Source organism: Ambystoma mexicanum, chromosome 2q, assembly GCF_040938575.1.
Source record: "Ambystoma mexicanum isolate Mex_15411 chromosome 2q, UKY_AmexF1_1, whole genome shotgun sequence".
NCBI lineage: Eukaryota > Metazoa > Chordata > Amphibia > Caudata > Ambystomatidae > Ambystoma > Ambystoma mexicanum.
Window position 1 is genome coordinate 859821923 of NC_090924.1, and position 20248 is coordinate 859842170.

The window sequence follows — 20248 nt, forward strand, 5'->3', positions numbered from 1 at the left end:
AACACAACTCTTCAGCACTATAATTACATTTTAAATGGAAAATTAATGGGATTTATTCCTTTACAATCCCACAGATATAACAACCAAATACTTCGGGAAAAATCATTATTAGCTGTCACCGGCATTCCGTCACATATTTTAAATTAACCTCCTCAAATAAGAGGGTAAGTGTCCCGTATTTTATAATTTCACTTTTAATTCTGATAGGCATATTGCATTCCATTATTTCTAAACTTATTTTGAGTTCCAGAGTTCCTTCTTGGTTTGGCCTTTTATTTTTTAGGAAGCACATCCATCTTAAACAAAACAAAGACAGGGCTGTCTTCACTAACCAGTTACTATTTTATATTATATATATCTTGACATTTAGAAAATATGTGGTTTGCAAAACATCTCATTTGAAATAATGTATGAATTAATACAGTTTGAATAGGTATATAATGCTATGATAAGGATGACTTGATCAAATGTCTCTGTCTTATCTCATACTAAATGCAACATATAATAATCATGTTTTTAATTTTAATTTCATTATGTTTATTTTATTTTCTCTATTTTTTCTTTTTCTCATTTTTTTCACTTTTTTAACTATCATTTACAAATATTGCTTTCTCCCAATTTATGTTCTAATTATCTCCATATTTGTGGGGCATTTTGTTAATAGTGTGTTGTTGATTCATGGAATTTGTGTGCCGAAAAACAGGGATTTGTGCGCCGTTCTGCCCACAAATCCCCATTTGTTAAACAGGGATTTGCGGGCAGAATGGCGCACAAATCCCTGTTTTTAGGCGCACAAATTCCATGAATCAGCCCCTAAGTCTGTATATATTTAGACCATGCTACATTTAATTGGATCAAAAGCACTAAAATGACCTGAAGAAGCTCACTCTTGAGCAAAATACATGTATGCCAGATGATTGTGATCATTCATTAAACATGTCAGTATTTAAATTAACTTCAATTGGCTACTTATGCTGATATAAAATATATGAATTTATCAAAATCTGACAAGTATTTATTTATTCTTATTTTTGTATGCATTTATTTATTTTTAATGCATCTAAACCCTGCAGGCATCGGGTCACACAACGTTTACACAGGATGACTAACATAAAACCCAGGACAATGGGGATTATAGAATCCTAGAATAAGAATTTGATTACCTAAACAGCAATGTTTTCAGAGTTTTCATGAAAGCTGTAAGGTCAGGTTAAGTTCTCAGTGCAATGGGAAATGCATTTCCTAAGTGAGCTGCTTTTACTCTAAACGATCTTCCACTTCTGTTCACGTGCCTGTAGTCAGGACAAATAATCTGCATTTTGTTAGCTGAGTGCCGCAATCTAGATGGACGATATTTTGGTATTGAGGATTTAAGGTAAGCAGGGGCACGTCCAGAGACACATCAGTGAACAAGGGTTCCTACCTTAAAATGGATGCATTCCTGGATAGAAAGCCAGTGTACTTTTTGTCTATGAGTTGATATATTCTTGCGTCTTGAGACTTTCTTGACGATGCATACTGCACCATTTTGCAACACATGATATTTTTTTATGTTGGAATTTGAAGCACCAATCATTAAGGCATTAGCGTAGTCAAGTCTCGAAATGATGGTGGCTTGAGCGATGGTTGAACTGTTGTATTCTGAAATATAAGGGTGAATATTTCTGAGGAGATGATGATGGTAATTATAATTTTTAATCAACTGGTTGATGTAGGCATCCGTGTTCAAGGAAGCCTCAAGCTGAATACCTAAGGTTTTTATTGTGTTCGGAATGGGGATGATGTTATCTCCAATTACAAAACTCTTGAAGTCCGGGGTCAAATTTGCCCGGGCATGCTTTGATCCAAAAATTAGAAGCTATGTTTTTTTGCTGTTAAGTAAGAGCCAGTTTGAAGACATTCATGATTCGATCTGATGGTAAATTTTAGAGTGAGTTGAGGAATCTGATGTATAATCCCCAGTAGTTTCTATGACTAATTGGGTGTCATCAGCATAGTTGGTAAAGAAAACACCGAGTTCATCTAGAAGTGAACATTAGGGCCTGCTTTATATATTAAACAGAACAGGAGATAACCCCGCCCCTTGGGGGACACCACACAAAAATTGGTGCTATTGACAAGCACGCCAATCTGCAATGGAATTTTGATTCTCGATCCGATAGGAAAGAGTGGAACCAATTGACTGCTTTTTGGAACAATGCCCAAGATGACATAAGGAGAGAAGAAGAGAAGGAGTCGATCATGATGCACTAACTTAAATGCCACTGACAGGTCCAGTAAAACCAGCAACCCCGTTTTTCCTTCCTCCATGATTTTCAGCATATGTGACTGAAGGTCAATTAGTTCTGTAGCATGGCCAAAAGTCTGATTGTCTCTGATGGAGGATGTTATTTGATTCCCCAAATATTTGAAATTTCAGACAAGCAAGTTTGTCCAAGATTTTGAGAAGGAAGTGACAATTTGTAATTGGTCTAAGGATGCCAGGATCCTTTGGATCAAGGTTTTGATTCTTCAGCAGCGGGGTGACGGATATTGTTTTGATTGAACAAGGGATCTTGATGTCTCTGAACTATATGTTCATGAATCTAGTAAGGAATGGAGCAAATAGCTCTTTATGTTCAATAATTAGCTTGGGGGTCATAAGTTTCAGGGCAAGGCATAGGCTGCATTGTTGCAAGTAATTTTAGCACGTCAGGCACCGTTATTGGAGTAGAAGGAGAAGAGGGGGTTATCTGCATACTCAATCATCAGGGGCTGTGGTTTGTTTGAATCATTGAAGTTGGAGACAGCTTTTTTAACTTTCTCTCTTGGGTTTTCTATTTTAGCTTCAAAGGATTTTTGAGCTGTCATAGAGTCTTGAATCGTGGGGGTAAATACGGCCTGCAGGGTCTTGGGTTTCACCAAGAGTGTATGGATCTCTAAAGGTTTTTGGGAGCAGTTGGATGCCCGGCTTATCTCGAGGATGTAGTAGTTCTTTTTGGCTTCAACAATGTTACTTTTATACGTTTTGTCTACATCCTTACAGGCCTTTATATTTTCATCGGTATGCAGTGATTTAAACGAACAGAAAATAATGAACAACATTTACATCTAAACATTTAACCAAACCAATTCTGAATTGTATTAAATATATATATTGGGTGTGGGGTAAGGTGTTAAAATGGGTGAGGTATGGGTTTGGGTGGGATTATAAATTAAGGGAAATGGGTGGGTTGGGGGTTCACAAATTTAAAAAAAGAAAATTCAGTATTTTTTCATTAAAAATGTTTAGACATAAATGTTGTTCGTTATTTTCTATTTGTTAACATCACATATAACTGTTTTCATCTGATTGGTGTTTTAACCAGCGAGATTTCCAACTTGCGCTTCTCCCTTTTTAACGTAATGAGATGATGAGTGAACCATCTTTTGTGGCCGATATTATCTCGTATTAATCTTGGTTGAAGGGGAGCTATTTTCTACAGTATCACCAGCAGAGAGATTGAAAAGACCATGACAAGATGTTCAACTGGGTCTATGCTTGAAGTTTCAGCTATCATTTTATCAAGCCAAATGGATAGATCTTGGGCTTGTATCCATTTGAAGTTCGGACTTGTAACCTTTTGCTCAGATTGTGTGGTTTTTCTGAGGTCTCCGGGTATTGAATAGAAAAATCTACAATGTAATCATTTGACCAAATTCATGGGTGGGTCTGGTCGATATCAATATTAAGGTTTTTAGATACCACCCAGTCAAGAGTGTGTTGTTTGTCTGTGGTAAGGTCGTTATTGGGAACTTGAACGTTGTTATTATTTAAGACCCTTTCTAACTCCAGAGCTTCGCTGTCTAATTTGTCACCCTGCCACTAGTTAACATCACAGAGGAAGAGTGTAGCCCGCTTTGGAACCTCAATTGAATTTAAGATCTGTGAGATTTCTTCAGTGAAATCAGGCATTGCAGAAGGAGGGTGATATACAAGGATGAAATGTATACAGTTGTTGGAGTCTGTGGTCATTTTAGGATGTATGATCTCACAACCCTGGCATGTAATAGGGAAGGTAAAAGACCCAGTTGTGATTTTGCAATAATTGCCGCCACTCCTCCATAGCCTTGCTCCTTATTTTTTTAAAAACATAGAGAAACCCGGGGGAACTGCAAGGCTTATCGATGGACCGCTAGTATCTCTGAAACATGTTTCTGTGAGAAACAATATGCTGAGGTTGTCCTCCACGATAAGATCATGGATGTCATGCGTATGACTGACCAGAGATTGTTTGTTGAGAAGGGCCACTTTTATTTGTGTCTCTTTCCTGGTTACGGTGGAAGAAACACCTTTGTAGACCTTTCCTTGTTGCCAGTGCTGTGAGACTGATAGGTCTTCCGAGGAGATCATCACCTGGGTGGGCTCTTCAATCTTAGGGGTGCCTATCGACTGACTATGCTCACCAAATTGGGCCTGATTTGTAAATGAAATAAGATTTGCAGTATCTACTCGTGTAGTATCTGTTTTGTGCCTTATGTCCAGGGATAGTGAGACAGGCTTATCAGGAGATTTCTGGGCCAAGGTTAAGAGTATTTCTATATCAGTGTCTGTGTGGGTCCTAGGAGGGGACTGGTCATTGCTCAAAGCCTGACTGCTTGTGCTTATCACTGGTTGCAGTAAAATCCCAGCCCCATCATGTTTTGTATGTTTAAGTTTGTTTATTAATACAAATTGATTCGCACACACAGACATGCTAGAGAAAGTGATTCTTTAGGAGGATAACACAATTTCATATGTCATGCTTAACACCTGGGATTACCTCAGAGAAACAGAATTGAACGCCCAACACTGTAAACAGTCGTAAACCGGCGTTAACTGGCCTTGCAGAACCCGCCGGCGCTAACACGCCGTTGTCAGGAAGATAGACCCAAATGAATGCCGGGAGATGTACTTCAAGTGAACTACGTGTTCATACAAACAAAGGAGGATAAGATGGTAATCGGCCAATTCAATCAGCAAAGCAGTTTTAAATCACTACAAGTGTGCTGCTTATGCTGTATATCTAGAATTGTGGTCGAGGAAAGCTAAACACAGAACAGTGCTAGTAATCACAATAATCACACAAGCAATTTCAAAATACTTTCATGCACAATTCATCCTCCAAACGTACCAACACACTCAGCAAATTACATGATGACTATAAACTATTTTGATTTCTCGAGGCACATTGGGTATAGCTGTCCTTTCAAGTAATATCCTGGTCGCTACTTCAATATTATGCACACATTAAACTAACGGCAGGTCATCAGCTAATCGATACCCCTATATTTTGTTTTATGTACACGATGTTTTAACTCCTTACATATGTTTTATTCTCATTAGAACTCAGCAGTTAAGTGTAGCTTGTCCAGAAAGGAGCTGAGCATCATGCGCTCAGGAAATAAAGTGCTTGGAAACATAGGGTATTAATAACATAGGACAAACAGGAAAGGAACTCTGGGTATGTTCCAGTTTTAAGGTGCATATCATGAGAGGGAAGTAGTAATCACACCAACAGAAACAGATTTTGTTCTCTCGCACAACAGTATTTGTTTGGGCAAAACCTTGAAGCATTGGATTACTAAAAAACTATCTATGTTTACCTTACCGAAGGTTCCTAAATTATTGGGTTGTATTGTGTTGGGCATAATAAGCAGAGGAAAACTGCACAAGCCTAGACTAGTAGCAATACCTGCTCTAATCCAATTTGTAGGGAGTCAATGACACTTGGACCAACCTGCAAGAGCAACAGAACGATAGGTAGCTTGCCATGAACTAGCCACACAGGGGAGTGCAAGCGGGTGCCTTTCCACGGCCAAGCTCTCAGATACACTCATTGGGTTCAGTCAAAAACCCATGCCTAGGCTAGATGCAATACCTTCTCTAATTTATTTTGGGGCAATACCCTTACATTGGGGTCCACTTGCAAGATAAAGATAGCTTTGATGTTCCGGCCACACAGAGAAGCCTAAAGTGGAAGATGTTGCTACCACCACACTCTCCGATGTGCTCATTGCATAGAGGCAAGCTGCAAATTCCCATACTAGTGACAAACCCTGTTCTAATCCATTTTCTGGAGAGGCTACGCCATCTGGTCCCAACTGCAAAGGAAAGAACTACAGGAAGTTTGCTCTTAACCTGCTACTCTGAGAAGCACAGAGAGGAGCTCATATAGGTGGGTTGGGTACATTGGTTCAGCAATATGCTGGTAGTATTAAAACTGTATTTCTCGAAAGTATACCAGGTTGATTCAAAAAGGTTGCCACATGGTGCAACAGCATAGATATATACCTCTAATCATGAAACATTGTTACTTGACATTCAGCCATGCATGCCTGCATAAAAACAACATTTCTGAAGAAGGCCATTAACAAAAAAAGAAATAAAAATCATTCAGTTAAATAATTGCAGGATAAAACACCCACCACACAGCCACTTCTCCCTCTGTTTCACTATTGTTATTATGAACTCAACATGGCATGCTACGCCCACACACCTGCACTCAACATACCACCCAAACCCTCCCCATCAGTTGCTTCCATTAGACAGACTCCACGACCCATTAGGCATCCGCACATCCAACCTATTCAGACACCTCAGCACAGAAAACACACATACCGAGATGGAACCTTGGCACCTCTGAAAGCCATGCAGCATGCTGCTGCATGCTTCAAAGCAGGACTAAGAATATTTGACGACATTGCCCCCATCCTCAAGGAAATGTACTGGCTTCCACCTGAAGCACACATCATGTTAAAGATTTCTTGCATCACCTGCAAAGCAGTCACAGCAAAAAACACCACTCTACTTGGCTTTGAAAACCACCGTTTCCATAAGCCAACACGCCACAAGAAGCCACAAAATCCTCAGGCTGAAAACAAAAAACTGCAAGAGGGAAGAAAACAGGAAACAGGATATGTCCTGTTATGGCACTGACCCTGGAATACGTTACCAAAGCAGATAAGACTAGATCCTTTCCTCCTACACTCAAGGAAGTACCTGAAAACCATACTCTTCAAAGAGCTGCTCATGAATGTTAGCTCTTTTCTCCCCCTCTGGAGTTTCCATCTCCCCTGCTCTCTCTACCCATCCCACCTTCTCTGCTGCCACTGTTTCCTGCTTATTACTCCTGGCTGTGTCCCCTTTGACCAACACTCCATTGCTTCCCAGCTAGGTTCACACTTTATAAATCATATCCAGATATACAAACATATATACATACCCAATCAGATCCCTAGATCTCCCCATCTGTCTCATCAGTGGACAACCACACAGTATACCAGAAACACTTACACAACTGATCACAGTATCAGGCCTGAAGCAGATACCCCTAGACACTCAATCACTGCATCAGATATTACAATCAGATACATACCACCATGGACATCTTGGCCACAGAAAAACCAGACTACTACATCATCAAAAAGCTCCATCAGACACACCAAGAACCTTCAGACACCCAATCACAATCCCAGTAGATACTGACTTCCCCATCATAAACTCACACACACAAACATAAACCCCATCATCAGACACTCATACCTCTAAGACATCCCCAAAAACATAAGACATTGGCATGCCTAATTTGGTGACCATGGGGGTACTTATGAGCAGGGCGGTAAGGGATACCGGGCACCAGTAAGGAGACCGGTGCTGGTAATCCCTGACCGCCCTATTCCGAGGTCTCTTAGCGGGGCCCACCAGGAACAGCTGGTCTGACCAGCCATTCTGGACGGGACCCGTTAAGGGACCAGGGCGCTAATTACGGGATTGCCATTCGCGAGCACGTTATTAGCACCCTCCCCATTCCCATTGAGCCCTCTGGGGGCTCAAATGGGAATGGGGAATGGCTTGTTCAATGGGGACTTACCAGTCCCGCCAGGGTCGGACAACATCGGTAAGTCCCCATTGAACAACACCGGTGCCGGACCCGTTATTGGTGACAGTCATAGCGCAAATAGCGCCATGACTACCACCAATCTCGTAATGACCCCTCATGTACACCTACACATCATTGATTCCCCTATTTAATGCCACCAGACATTCACACACCACAACTGCATAGCCATCCTGTCAAACTCTCCTCACCCCATCAGGGATCTGCACACCTATATATGTAGAACGGACGTGTATGTGTAAGTAGCCCGGACGGGTGTTCGTGTGTAGAGCAGACATGTCTGTATGTGTAGAGCAAACATGTGTATGTATAGAGCGGACATCTGTGTGTATAGAGCGGACGTGTGAGTGTGTATAGAGCGGACGTGTATGTGTAGAACAGACGTATGTGTGTGTAGAGCGGACGCGCGCATATGTGTTTGTGTATAGAGCTGACGTGGAACAGACATGCACGCGTGTGTGTGTAGAGCAGACGTGTGTGTGTGTATGTAGAGCAGGCACCTGTGTATAGATCAGAAGTATGTGTGCGCAGACCAGACGAAGTACCAGCTAGTAGAGCCGGTGATTCCTTAGTGCAGTTGAATGCATGATCGAACGAACGCATGAGCGACGAATTAGGAAGTATGTAGATATAATCCGATCTCATACGCATCATATCACATCACCACGCTTACTCTCTTCTTTTACACCATCACCCAACTAGAACACAGCGATACTATGACACCATTCGGTATAGCTGTTCTCATACCAACATCTTCCTCATACTACACATCACTCTAACTAAACACTGCTGGTTACACCCTCCAGCCGGCGTTCTCCTCAGGCCTAACGCAGCCTCAATCGATCTGGATAATCCGGCCAGAACGAACACATACTCCTCAACCCTCAACCACCACACCTAATGCTAAGAAGCTGCCTCCACATGAATGCTACACCTGCAGCACACATATACGGTGCGCACATGCATCTTTGACGCCTTTGTACTCTCTCTACTGACTTGAACTTCGGTTCCCGAGGGCGTTCAACCTACCAGCGCCTTGAGACTATACCAATGGTACTTAAGGCGCTATATAAATGCAAAGTAACATAACATAACATAACCTCCCCACCCGACACCCACACAAACCCTCCATCTCCCATACACCAGATCACCCACACACAGACACACCATGTTTCATTACGAGGTTGAGTTGCCGCCGACCTCGAAACACTGAATCCACCGACTTACTTCCCGGTGCCACCGGTACCTTACAAGTCCCAGCAGAGTGGGAAGTCAGGTGGGGGATTCGGTAAGTCCCCATTCCCATGGAGTCCCATTGAACTCCATGGTAATGGGGACTCAGAAGCTCTGGCACCGTGGCTAAAGTGCCGGTGCTTCCGTGAAAAGTCTGCCCGCAGGAGCCGCTGCGTCCCGCAGGTCTGACCCTGCAGGGCGCAGCGGCCCCTGCAGGCAGACTCATAGTGTGGCGGTTCGGAAACAAGGGTGCCAGCGAGCTTACCAGCACCCTTGTTTCCAGACCACCACACCCGGAATAAGGCCCCCCATCAGACACCCAGCCTTCCCCCATTAGGCACCAGTGCCCTCACCACCCCTAACAAAACACCAGCTCTCCATTTCAGATATGCAAGGCCAGTCATCCCCATTTCAGACATCCAGATGTTCCCCCATATCAGAGAGCCAGACCCTCCCCCTATCAGACAACTAGACCCTATTCATCCTCCTATCAAACACCCACATACTCCTAATTCCGATCTCAGAAACCCACACCCTCTATGTGACACCAAGGTCTCCCAAAACCCATGACAATACTCCCATGCCTTCCCAATCCCCATATTAAACACTGAGCACCTCCTGTTGTCCCTCTAAGGCCCAAACCCTCCCAATCCTCATTGGACACCCACACCACTCATTATTTCAAACCCATGTTGCTTCACAAACACACCCACACAGCTCTCCCCATCAAGCCTCCTCACCACTCTTGTCACCAGACACTCGCGCCACTCACCCCAACAGACACTCACACAACTCTTCCCATTATTCACAAAATCAGCCCTCAACACCCCCACCAGACATGCACATATTCCATTAGACACCCCAGACGATTTCACAGCCCTATTAGACTCAAAAACACACCAATCAGACACAACTTCCAGACCCCCATCTTAAATGTGCATTGTCTTTTATTGTGAGCCTAAAATCTCAATAATATAGTTTTAAAGCTCAAACTCGATTTGTTAAGACTTTCATGCATTTACTTTCAGAAAGGAGAAACTAAAACTATAATCATACTCATTATGCTCGACATTTTCATGTTGGCTGTGCTAAAATTGTATGCCAGTGTTTCCCTTTAAAAAGACAAGTCCATGCTTCGATGTACAGGGTGGCCAGAAACTTAGTGCGATTTTATGTATCTTTACAGGCTTGATGTCTGTTAATTTACAAGGTGTTCACCTTTGAAAAGTGAGAGGCAGACAGCTTTTAGAGAACAACAGCTAGCATATTACAGGCATTTTGTTTTTTGCTTGTTGTACAACAGGTCTGTTGAAGTGCATTTTTGGCCTTTAAAGTATTATTTAATTCCTTGAGGCAGTCTTTAACTACTGTATGTAGTGGATGGACCTGTTATTTGAAGACTGAGTATGATTTCAAGCACCACTTGAGAGGGGATGAAACAGCCCTAATTCTCATGTAGGTATGCAGTTTCTGGAATGTATGTTGTTTAAAAATGGTATTGGCATTTATTGGAGCTTTTTAGAATGTGGGGTTTTAACTTCTAGCATAAAGTATGCTTATTTGGACTTCTCTAGGAACTTGGCAAGAATTACCCCCTGAAGATGGGGCATCGTCCTGAAACGTGAAGGGTCAACCACTATAATTCTTGCATTTAGGTTTCTAAATAGGTGATAGGGTGCCACAAGTTGCAGGGTTTGCTTACTCTGCTTTCAAATGTATTTTCTCTATTAAAATATCAAATAGTTTCTGTCAACTGATCTTAAGGATTTGTATATAATTAGAGGTGCACATGATTTTCAACATTAACCTATAAAAGTGAATTTACTATATATATGAGGAACAATTTTTGTGGACTTTATTGTACTGTGTGCAGTTGCGTTTTTGACGGTTTTCATCTAGACATTTTCTCTTATAGTGAGTAATTGGGCGTATCCCCTTTGCAACTTTGCACCAAGGAGAACATAAATACTACGATACTAGTTTCTATAATGTATGCACATACATTTTCTTTCTGACTCTTTGAGTGCAGCCTCCAATTTATTTTGTCTGTCAATATACATGCCTGTCTTTCCAGTAAGGAAAACACTCATATTGGATTTGTCCATAATGCTAGTAACACCATTGTAGGAAGGCATGTCCAGTATGGCTCCCAAGTTTCACTTCTGATGCCTGCTCCTCATTCTTTTACCTTCCCCCAGCTCATTCACCAGTCCTCCTCCCCAAGCCCTCTGTTGGGGTAGATTAATTTCATCCCAATAGGAAAGAGAAATTCACGCTGCATGCACAATATTAAAGGTAAGAAATGGATGTGATTTTGTTACAATGCTGTAGTTTTTACAAGTATTTAGAATAGTTAATTGAGGTTTGTTCAAGGTTATATTGTGCAACTTAGTACGATGATATTTAAAGTGCAGAAGTTTCATATAAAGTGGAAAAGACTATTGAATGGGGAATTCATTTTGAGGAGATGCAGTAGTTTTGAACACATGTACATAAAAATAAACATGCATCCATTCTTGTTTGGGAAAACTGGCTGGCAGAGGGAGACAGTATCATTTTGCAGAAAGACAGCTGCAACCACATGCTAATGGCTATTTGGATCTGAAATAGAATGAAGTTCATGGGCCCAGGGTTTGGCTTAGCTATTGTTAAGCGAGTAGACGAAGATGCATCAGCTACATGGGACTGTCAATCTAGGCTTAGTAGCTTAAACTGTGTATGGGTGACTGGGAGCAGAGATGACTGTGGACCTATTATAAGGTCAAATTGATTAGCTACAAAAATTAATATAATGGGAACAGAGACCAAATTATTGAACTGGTGGTCACGCACAATGAAAAGGCGAGTGGACGCCAAGAATACATATCCAGAGTGTCAGAGTGCTCTGAGAAACGAATTATGCCAGAGCAAAGGAGTCTTTTATTAGCTTTCTATAGCCTTATAAAGTGTCCGATTTAGGATTGCAGGTCTGTGTCCAAGTTAGGGTTGTGTGTCTTGCAGGAAGAAACAAAAGAAGACGGTTGGGCTTGTATTTGCAATGTCATGAACATTGTATATTTAAGGAGATGGTACCATAGTGAAGGCAGAGAATGAGATTGTTGGGATTAGATTTCCTTGTATAGGGCCAACCCATTTGTAGTTTGGGCAATTACTTGTAAGGGAACATGAGGGAAATGTGGCAGTGTACTAACTGTTCTGGAAATGTATATATACTGTATTTGTTCTGTGGTTCAGGGAGACTCAGGTTAGTTCAATCTCCAATGAGTTGTATACCCTCTCTCCCAGCGACCCTTGTGAAATAAACTTGGTTTAATGACAATGTCCATTCACTTCTTGAGAGGTGGGCTATTTTATAGTACAGAGATCCGAGGTCAGCCCTGACATTTGGTGACCCCGACGTGATCTCCAGGCCCCAAAGAAGTTAGAAGTTTCCCGTCCAAACATATTGGCTGCAGCACTTTTCTGAGGGGACCAGCTATTGTGCACATAGAAAAGGAGCTGTTTGAAAGCACCATATTGGATTGCAATCTTTCTGTTCCCTAAGGTGTGGTGCCTCGGCATAGCTGTGCAGGACGATTGAGAGGAGTACTACCTTAGGAGAGCTTCACAGGAGTTCTATTTTATGTAAGAGCACTTTGACAGGAAACCAGATGGGGATTTGATAGGGTTGTGTATTGTATCTGTTTAGGGAATAATAATTGGGGATGTGTATGTATGGATTCAGATAGGGTGGTAGTGTGAGAGGAGTGTTTGGAGGGAGTGAACTCATTGCTATATGTTGTAAGACTTTTTTGCATTATTTCTACTCACAAAAAGACACTGCTGTAGCCAACAACAATTTAAAAGAAATTAAGAGATAAAGAGGACTTTTTGGCCATGGCAGTGTAATAACATTTTGTCTTTTTTGTATGAGTGTCTTGGGAAGGAATAGAGAAAACAGTAAGTGAGACATGTTTGGTGTGGCTAAAATGTGTATCAAGTATTGAGGTAAAATCTTCAGAAATTGGGAGGGAAGAATTGTTTTTGTGCTGGGGCTGGCCAATCCTGCTGCAGTCTCTACCTCTCCTATCCCCTCCCAGGCCCTCTGCACAGCACTGACTTCTCATTTCATCTCTAAAACCCAGGACATCCTCTCCACCCTCCTGTCCTCTGTTCCTCCTCCCTCTACTCTCTCCTGTACCTCTGGCCCCCCTGTGGCCACCTCTCCTCCCTCTTTCTCTTCCTTTCCTATGTTCTCCCCTGATGAGGTTTCTGGACAAGTCCGATCTATGAAAGTCTCGTCAAAACAGGTTCTTCCCTCTTCTTCCAAAACCATCAAGGACCACATTGACACCCTTGCTCCTGACCTGTCTGACTTCTGCAACCACTCCTTCACCACTGGAGCCTTCCTTTTCCCCCTGAAGCATTCTCTTGTGACCCTCTTCTCAAGAAACCCTCAGCTGACCCCTCTTGCCCGGCTAGCTATCGCCCGATCTCCATCACACCTTTCCTGGGCAAACAAAAGCTGGCCATCTCCCAGCTTAATCTTCACACTGATTCTGTTGGTTGTCTCCATGACCGTCAGTCTGGCTTCAGAGCAGCCAGAAGCACGGAAACTGCTCTCCTGAAAATCTGTGAAGACCTGCTCTCTAACCTTGATTCTAATCTCCTCTCTGTCTTCATCTTACTCAATCTCTCTTCTGCCTTTGACACGGTCAACCATGGCATCCTGCTCAATTGTCTCTGTGATAACCTGGGTATCACCGATCAGGCCCTGGCCTGGCTGACCTCGTTCCTCTCTGATCGACCCTCCCAGGTCCAACTTGGGTCCTTCCTTTCCTTTCCTTTATCTCATTCTCTACCTGTGATGTTCCCCAGGGATCTAAATTCTCTCCCTGGCTGTTCAACCAATACCTGCCACCTCTTCCCCACCACATTGCCGCTCTCTGCTCCAATTTTCAGTACTATGCGGATGACACTCATTTTCAGGCTCCCTTCTGCCACCTCTTCTCCATCTCTCATCTCTGATTGTCTTTCTGCTATCCAGGAGTGGTGTTCCGCCAACAATCTCTGCCTTAATGCCAGTAAGATTGAGATTCTCCTCATCGACAACCCTGCACCCTCCTTTCCTATCACTCTCTGGCCGTCCTCCATTGGCCCTCTTCCTGCTCCCACCTATGTGGTTAAGAACCTCAGGGTCATCTTTGACTCCACACTCTCCTTTTCTCCTCACATCTCTGACATCTCTAAGAAGTCAATCTACCAACTCCACCTCCTCAGAGGAATTCTTCCTTTCCTCTCCTTCCCACAGAAGCTCACTGTCTCCAGAGATCTCTAGGCTGGAATACTGCAACAGCCTCTTTCTAAATCTGCCTGCTTCTACTCTCCGCCCTCTGCAACTCATCCAGAACTCGACTGTAAGACTTGTCCTTGGCCTCAAGCCCAGGGTTGTATCTCTCCAGCACTGAAATCTCTGCATTGTCTCCCAGTGGCTGCAAGGATTGACTACAAGACTCTCTCCATTGTCCACAAGGCCTTATGAGGCCTGGGTCCTCAATAGCTCCAACTCTCCCTTCGTAAAAACCATCCTACTTGAGCTCTTCACCCCTCCACCTCCAACTCCCTCAGGGTCAATCCCTTCTCCAAGCAACAAGTTGGTGGTAGATCTCTTTCTTCTGCTGGGGCCTCCCTCTGGAACAGCCTCTCTGCCTCTCTGAAACCTGAGGAGAACCATCTCTGGTTCGGGAACCACTTCAAGACCTTCTTCTTTGCTTCTGCCTTCTCTCTTTCTCTCCCCTGCTGATTTCCTGTCTGATTGTGCACTGGTTACTTGGCTACCCTCTGATTCCAGGTCCAGGTCCCTGCCCGCCCAGGTGCACACCTGCACTGCCTCCCGGCAACCCTTGCACTTGGGTCTGTATCTGTAACCCTACAGTCCCCCTATTTTGATACCTTATTGTAATTGTTTGTCCATTCTCCCGATGGCTCGAGGCTGGTCCCTGGGTGCACCCTGATGCTAAGTCAGCAGCCAAATATTTGGTGAGAGAGGTGTTTCCAAGGTGGGGAATCTGTGAAGTTTTGAAGTCCGACAATGGAACTAATTTCTTTAATGCACTTTATGAGGAGATTACTTCACTTTTGGGGATCAAGCACAGTTGGGCTCAGTGTACATCCTCAGGCCAACAGAATTGTAAAAAAGAAGAAAAAAATAGATTGCTGAAGATGAAGATTTCTAAATTGAGCAGTGAGTTGAGGAAAAATTGTCTTCACTGCTTACCAGTGGCCTTGTTTCATTTGAGGAACCAATCGGGAAAGGATAATTGCATTTGCCCTCAGGAAATGGTCACAGGGCTTGGGATGTGGGATGTATACACCACTTACCCTTGCGTCTACTGAAGCAGTACCTTTGGGCCTTAACCAAAGCTGTACAAATTATTTCTTCACAGGTTGAGTTTGTTCATCAACAGTCAAATGCAATGAAAGACAGTGCCAACAGATCTGAGGAGTTGATGCATCAGCCATTGCTCCCCCGGTATCGTATCTTCATCCAAACCTTTGTGCGGAGGTGGAGGGAGAGGAGATTTCTCGGCCCCTACAAGGTGGTTTTTGCCACTCCGACACCAAAACAGGAGAAGGATACCACAATTTTAAGTTAAGCATGGCCTAGAAAATGTCCTTTCACTCTAGTCGACCAGTACACAATAGATGAACATTCTGAGCATATTACAGAAATATCAAATGTAAAATTAATACTATGATGTTTTCTTGTGTAGGTTTTCTTTTTTCTTTAGTTTTCTGCTCTAATGGATCAGGAAGAACAAATGTAAATATTTATGAGTGTCTCGGGGTATAGAGTTTAATGAAGTATTGTTATGGTCACCAAGAGACCTGGAAACAGAATTTTTGAAATCGTATGATGATCTAAATGTTGGTAAAATTGTAAACAAGCATGGTTTTGCTGCAGAGAACATTTGGTATGGGCAGATGCAGGAAGTGGGGAGAGAGAAATCCGCAGTATCTTGTTATATCTGCTCACTCATTTTCCATGCTTCTGGCATACTTAGGTTATTTATTCCAGATGAAAGAGAATCTAGAGTTGCCCTGTGTTTGCTGCACCTAGACTTGTGCTGGGTTAGAGAGCAGTTACAAGGGCAGTCTGTTACAGCTTCAGTAATTCTATTGATGAAGAAGAATGTATCAATAAGGATGTTAAGGAACAGGAAAATAATATATGTTGTACCAGAAGACTACAACTGAATCTAAAAGGCTCTATTGTCATAGCTAACCGATGGGAGAAAGGGCTGAAGAGTCGTAAAGCTGGTGGAATCACAGGTCTGATGCTGGAATTGCCTTTTGTAGGGACAAGGCCTCCTAGTCCTTGTCCTACCACTTTTCTCTGTGTTTTCCGTATGTTTTCTGCCTCTGAGGTCCAGCCAGGAACTCTTGCAGTGCAGCTGTTCATTTTTCCTTTTGGTGAACAACACACCTGTGATACCATTTATGGCAACGATGGGCGGGGGTACACCCTTGTACCCCTTGTATGTTTTTGGGCACCTGTGTGTTGCCCACAGAGTAGGGTATGGGCTGGTAGCAGCTGCATTCTGAGCTGACTTGACAGTAGTTTTGACTGTCCTCCATTTTTTGGACACCCAGGCCTTGCCATAAGAATCAATGGATTCCTGAACAAAGGAAAGATGACCACTGTAGCCTCTTGGTTTCTATTGCCTTTACCCCTTGCTTTCCAAAGTCCTGGGAAGCCCTGACTCTGTTCCCTTCTCAATAACTGGCTGTTGGGTGGAAGGACCATACATGGCTCTGGGGCTGCTTCCTGCCAGACTTGCTGGAGCCTTTGCAGGGACTGTATGTTGTGGGTACACCCTTGGGGTGGGGCCTGTATGAATAGAGTCTGTGTTGTAGGTGTCTGGTTTTGGTTGAGTGACACAATACCCGATTGAAACTGGAGTGAATGCAGTGTAGTGTTCTGAAAGGCCGGGTGCTTACCCCAATCCACATTCTGTGTTATTGGTGTCTGGTTTGGGTGCATGGCCTGATTGCCTGTGAGCCTGATTGGCTGCCTGACTGCATTCATGCAGTTGTGTATGATTGGCTGACTGAGCCTGGCTCATCCTGACTATATGGGGAATAAATCTATATAACTAGGGACCCCTCACTTACCAATTTGTTCAGAAGCTGAAGTGGAAGCTTAAGCAAGAGGAAGCTGTTCCCTGGAGCCCAGCTGGAGAAACAAGTCTGCTGCTGATATTCTTCATCAAAATTCGAAATCTGCTGTATTTTTCCAAAGACTGATCCAAGAGAGGACCTGGTTAGGTGACCTCTTCCTGAGCTGCAAGCGACCATCCTGCACCTGCTGCTCTTCACCAGAAGTTTCCTGGAGGCCTGTCTTGTGTGCCAGCCCTCCAGAGAAGGGGTCTTCGTAAGTCCACAAGAGGAGTGTGTGGACATCTCAATATGAAGAAGCCCAGTTGTGTCACCATGGGTCTGTAGGAGTGTTTGTGACCACTGGAAGCAAGACTGCTGCATATCACCCAGAAGAGGGGTTCCCTGGTATAGTGCTTCTTGACATCGGAGCTGCGAAAGTTCCACCTGATCCAAAAATCTTTGAAGGCACATCTGACCATGCGATCCCAGTTTATTGTGTGCAGAGAAAGGTCCATTGGTGGGCTTCCTGCCACCAAAAACCGAAGAAGATGTCCCAAGTTTCCAGCCTTGGTGAGGGTCTGTAGTCCTTTCCAATGGTTGAGAACAGGTCACCAGAATCCATCCAGAGGTCTGTGCTACAGCACAGCATAGAAGAACCAAAAGGCGGTAAATCGCGAAATCCTGAAACCTAACACCAACTCCTGAGACTGCACCCATCGTCACCAAAAAGGCATCCAAGGTCTCCAAGTGTCTCATCATCCTCAGCCAAGCCTTTTCAGAGTCCACAGCAAGTATCACCTTTATGGGACATCCACAGCCAAAGTAACGACCCGCCAATGCAGACCACTGTGAAGACCAAAAGGGCTGCCTTTCCTACATTGCCTGGTTCCTCCTTTTCTCCTGGCCTCTACATCGCAGTGACTCCTTCTTGAATGGGGGCTTCATCCTTGAGGGATCCTGTCGAGTAAAGCCACCTAACTGCACCACTTCGCCTGCCCAGGCACCATAGGTACTGTGACAATGAAGAGCATCTTCTAGCCTCAGGAATCATCTAGGGGTCCCAGATTTGTCTTGGATCCTGGTCTCTTTTTGCATCTCAGGCACTTTGGGGGTGGTGAGACCTGTAGAAGTAAAGCTGAGCATTATTGAATGTTTATGGACTGGGTTGCAATAGACAAGATATGTTGCCCTCTAACATTTGCCTTACAGGTTGCCCAGGTGGGGGGGTCTTCACACAGTTTCACTATTTAAATCTAAAAAAAAGTATACTGCCTATGTTCTGGAACTAACCTGCCTTTCTTCCTTGACCTATGCAGTTACACCTTGCTTAGAAATTCTTCTGCTTTTTAAAAACTGTCAGCAGCTTGTGCATTGTTAATGAATCTCAGTATTGTGTGGTACCACATAGAGTGTAAATATTGCTGCCAGTGTTAAGATAGCGTTTCCAAAGTTCAAATTATTATTATTTATATGTATATATTTATCTGAACCTTATTTTATATAAAGAAGCAGTGTTATCATCTAACACAGCGTATGGACATTCCTTTGTGTGGGCTTGGGGATTCACTGTACTTAAGAACCAGCCCGCATTACCTCCCGAGAGCTTAAGCCTTGGCTGCTCATCCATAGCTACCATATAGAGTACCTTGTGGTGCTCTGTGCCTTTAACCCATTGATATAAGAGGGCATGAGTACAGACACCCCCTCCAGTCTTTACAAGGGGCTATATTGATGAAATGGTAGCACACATTAATGAAGACTGTGGAAATATTTGGAACTTTAATATAAGATGTCTGACACGGCTCAGGGAGCCAGAGAAACCTGTTAAGATTCAGGTACTTACACATTTTTCCTCTGTGTTTTAAGGGCGATGGCATGGTGCCTGTGGGCACTAATGGAAACTGAAGTCACATTACACATCTTGTTGACCTGGATGGAGTAACATCTACATTGTTAAACACTGCATGGACTTGTGGAACAAACTCCTATTGACAATTGCCTCCAGCCTGGTGGGGTGTGTGTAGTTTGACTACAGTACATGTGCCCATTTACGTGGTTCTAGAAAACCACTTGATGTTTGCAGGAGGTCTCACCACCACATGTCCTGTCAATCTGGCTTCATAAAGAAATTATTTCTGTTACAAGGGCTCCCCCCACCACATAACATGGAAGCCTCCAGGGTGGAGGTCACCATGTCTTGGGATGAGGGGAGCTCTATGACTTCAAAGTGAAACATTTATTTTTGAAGTCACTCTGGCTTCATAAATAAATTATTTCTGTTATGGTTCAGTCCTTATGGGAAATAATTTCTTTATGAAGTCAGAAACCATTTTTTTGAAGTAATAGGGCTCCCCTCATCCACATGACGTGTGGGTGTATGGTGAAAGGGTGCACAATTAAATGTGTGTGTGGCTGGGTGTGTGTGTCGACTGTATGGTTAAAGGGTGCAAACTTAAATGTATGGGTGGCTACTTGGGTGTGCCTGTATGGTGCAATGGTGCACACCTAAATGTATAGGTGGCTGCCTGTGTGAGTGTGTGGTAAAAGGGTGCACACTTAAATGTATAGGTGGCTGCTTGTCTGAGTGTATGGTGAAAGTGTGCACAATTAAATGGATGGGTGTGTGTGTCGAGTGAATGGTGAAAGGCTGCACACTTAAATGTATGAGTGGCTGCCCGGGTGTGCCAGTATGGTGAAAGAGTACACACTTAAAAGTATGGGTGGCTGTGTGTGCATGTGTGTGTATGGTGAATGGTGTGTGCTTGTGTTCAGGGGTGCAATGAAACCTACATTTCAGTGGCATGGGGGTGCTAACCCTTAAAATGTTTGTATAGGTGCTAACTTCACGGGCGGTGGGGGAGGGGACAACTTATTATTTGTGTGGGGCATCTAACTTCTTTATGCATGCTAATGAGACTATTCTAGTGCAGCTTCAATGTTAAAAGCAGTAAACTCTCTCTCATTTAAGTCTGAAAGCA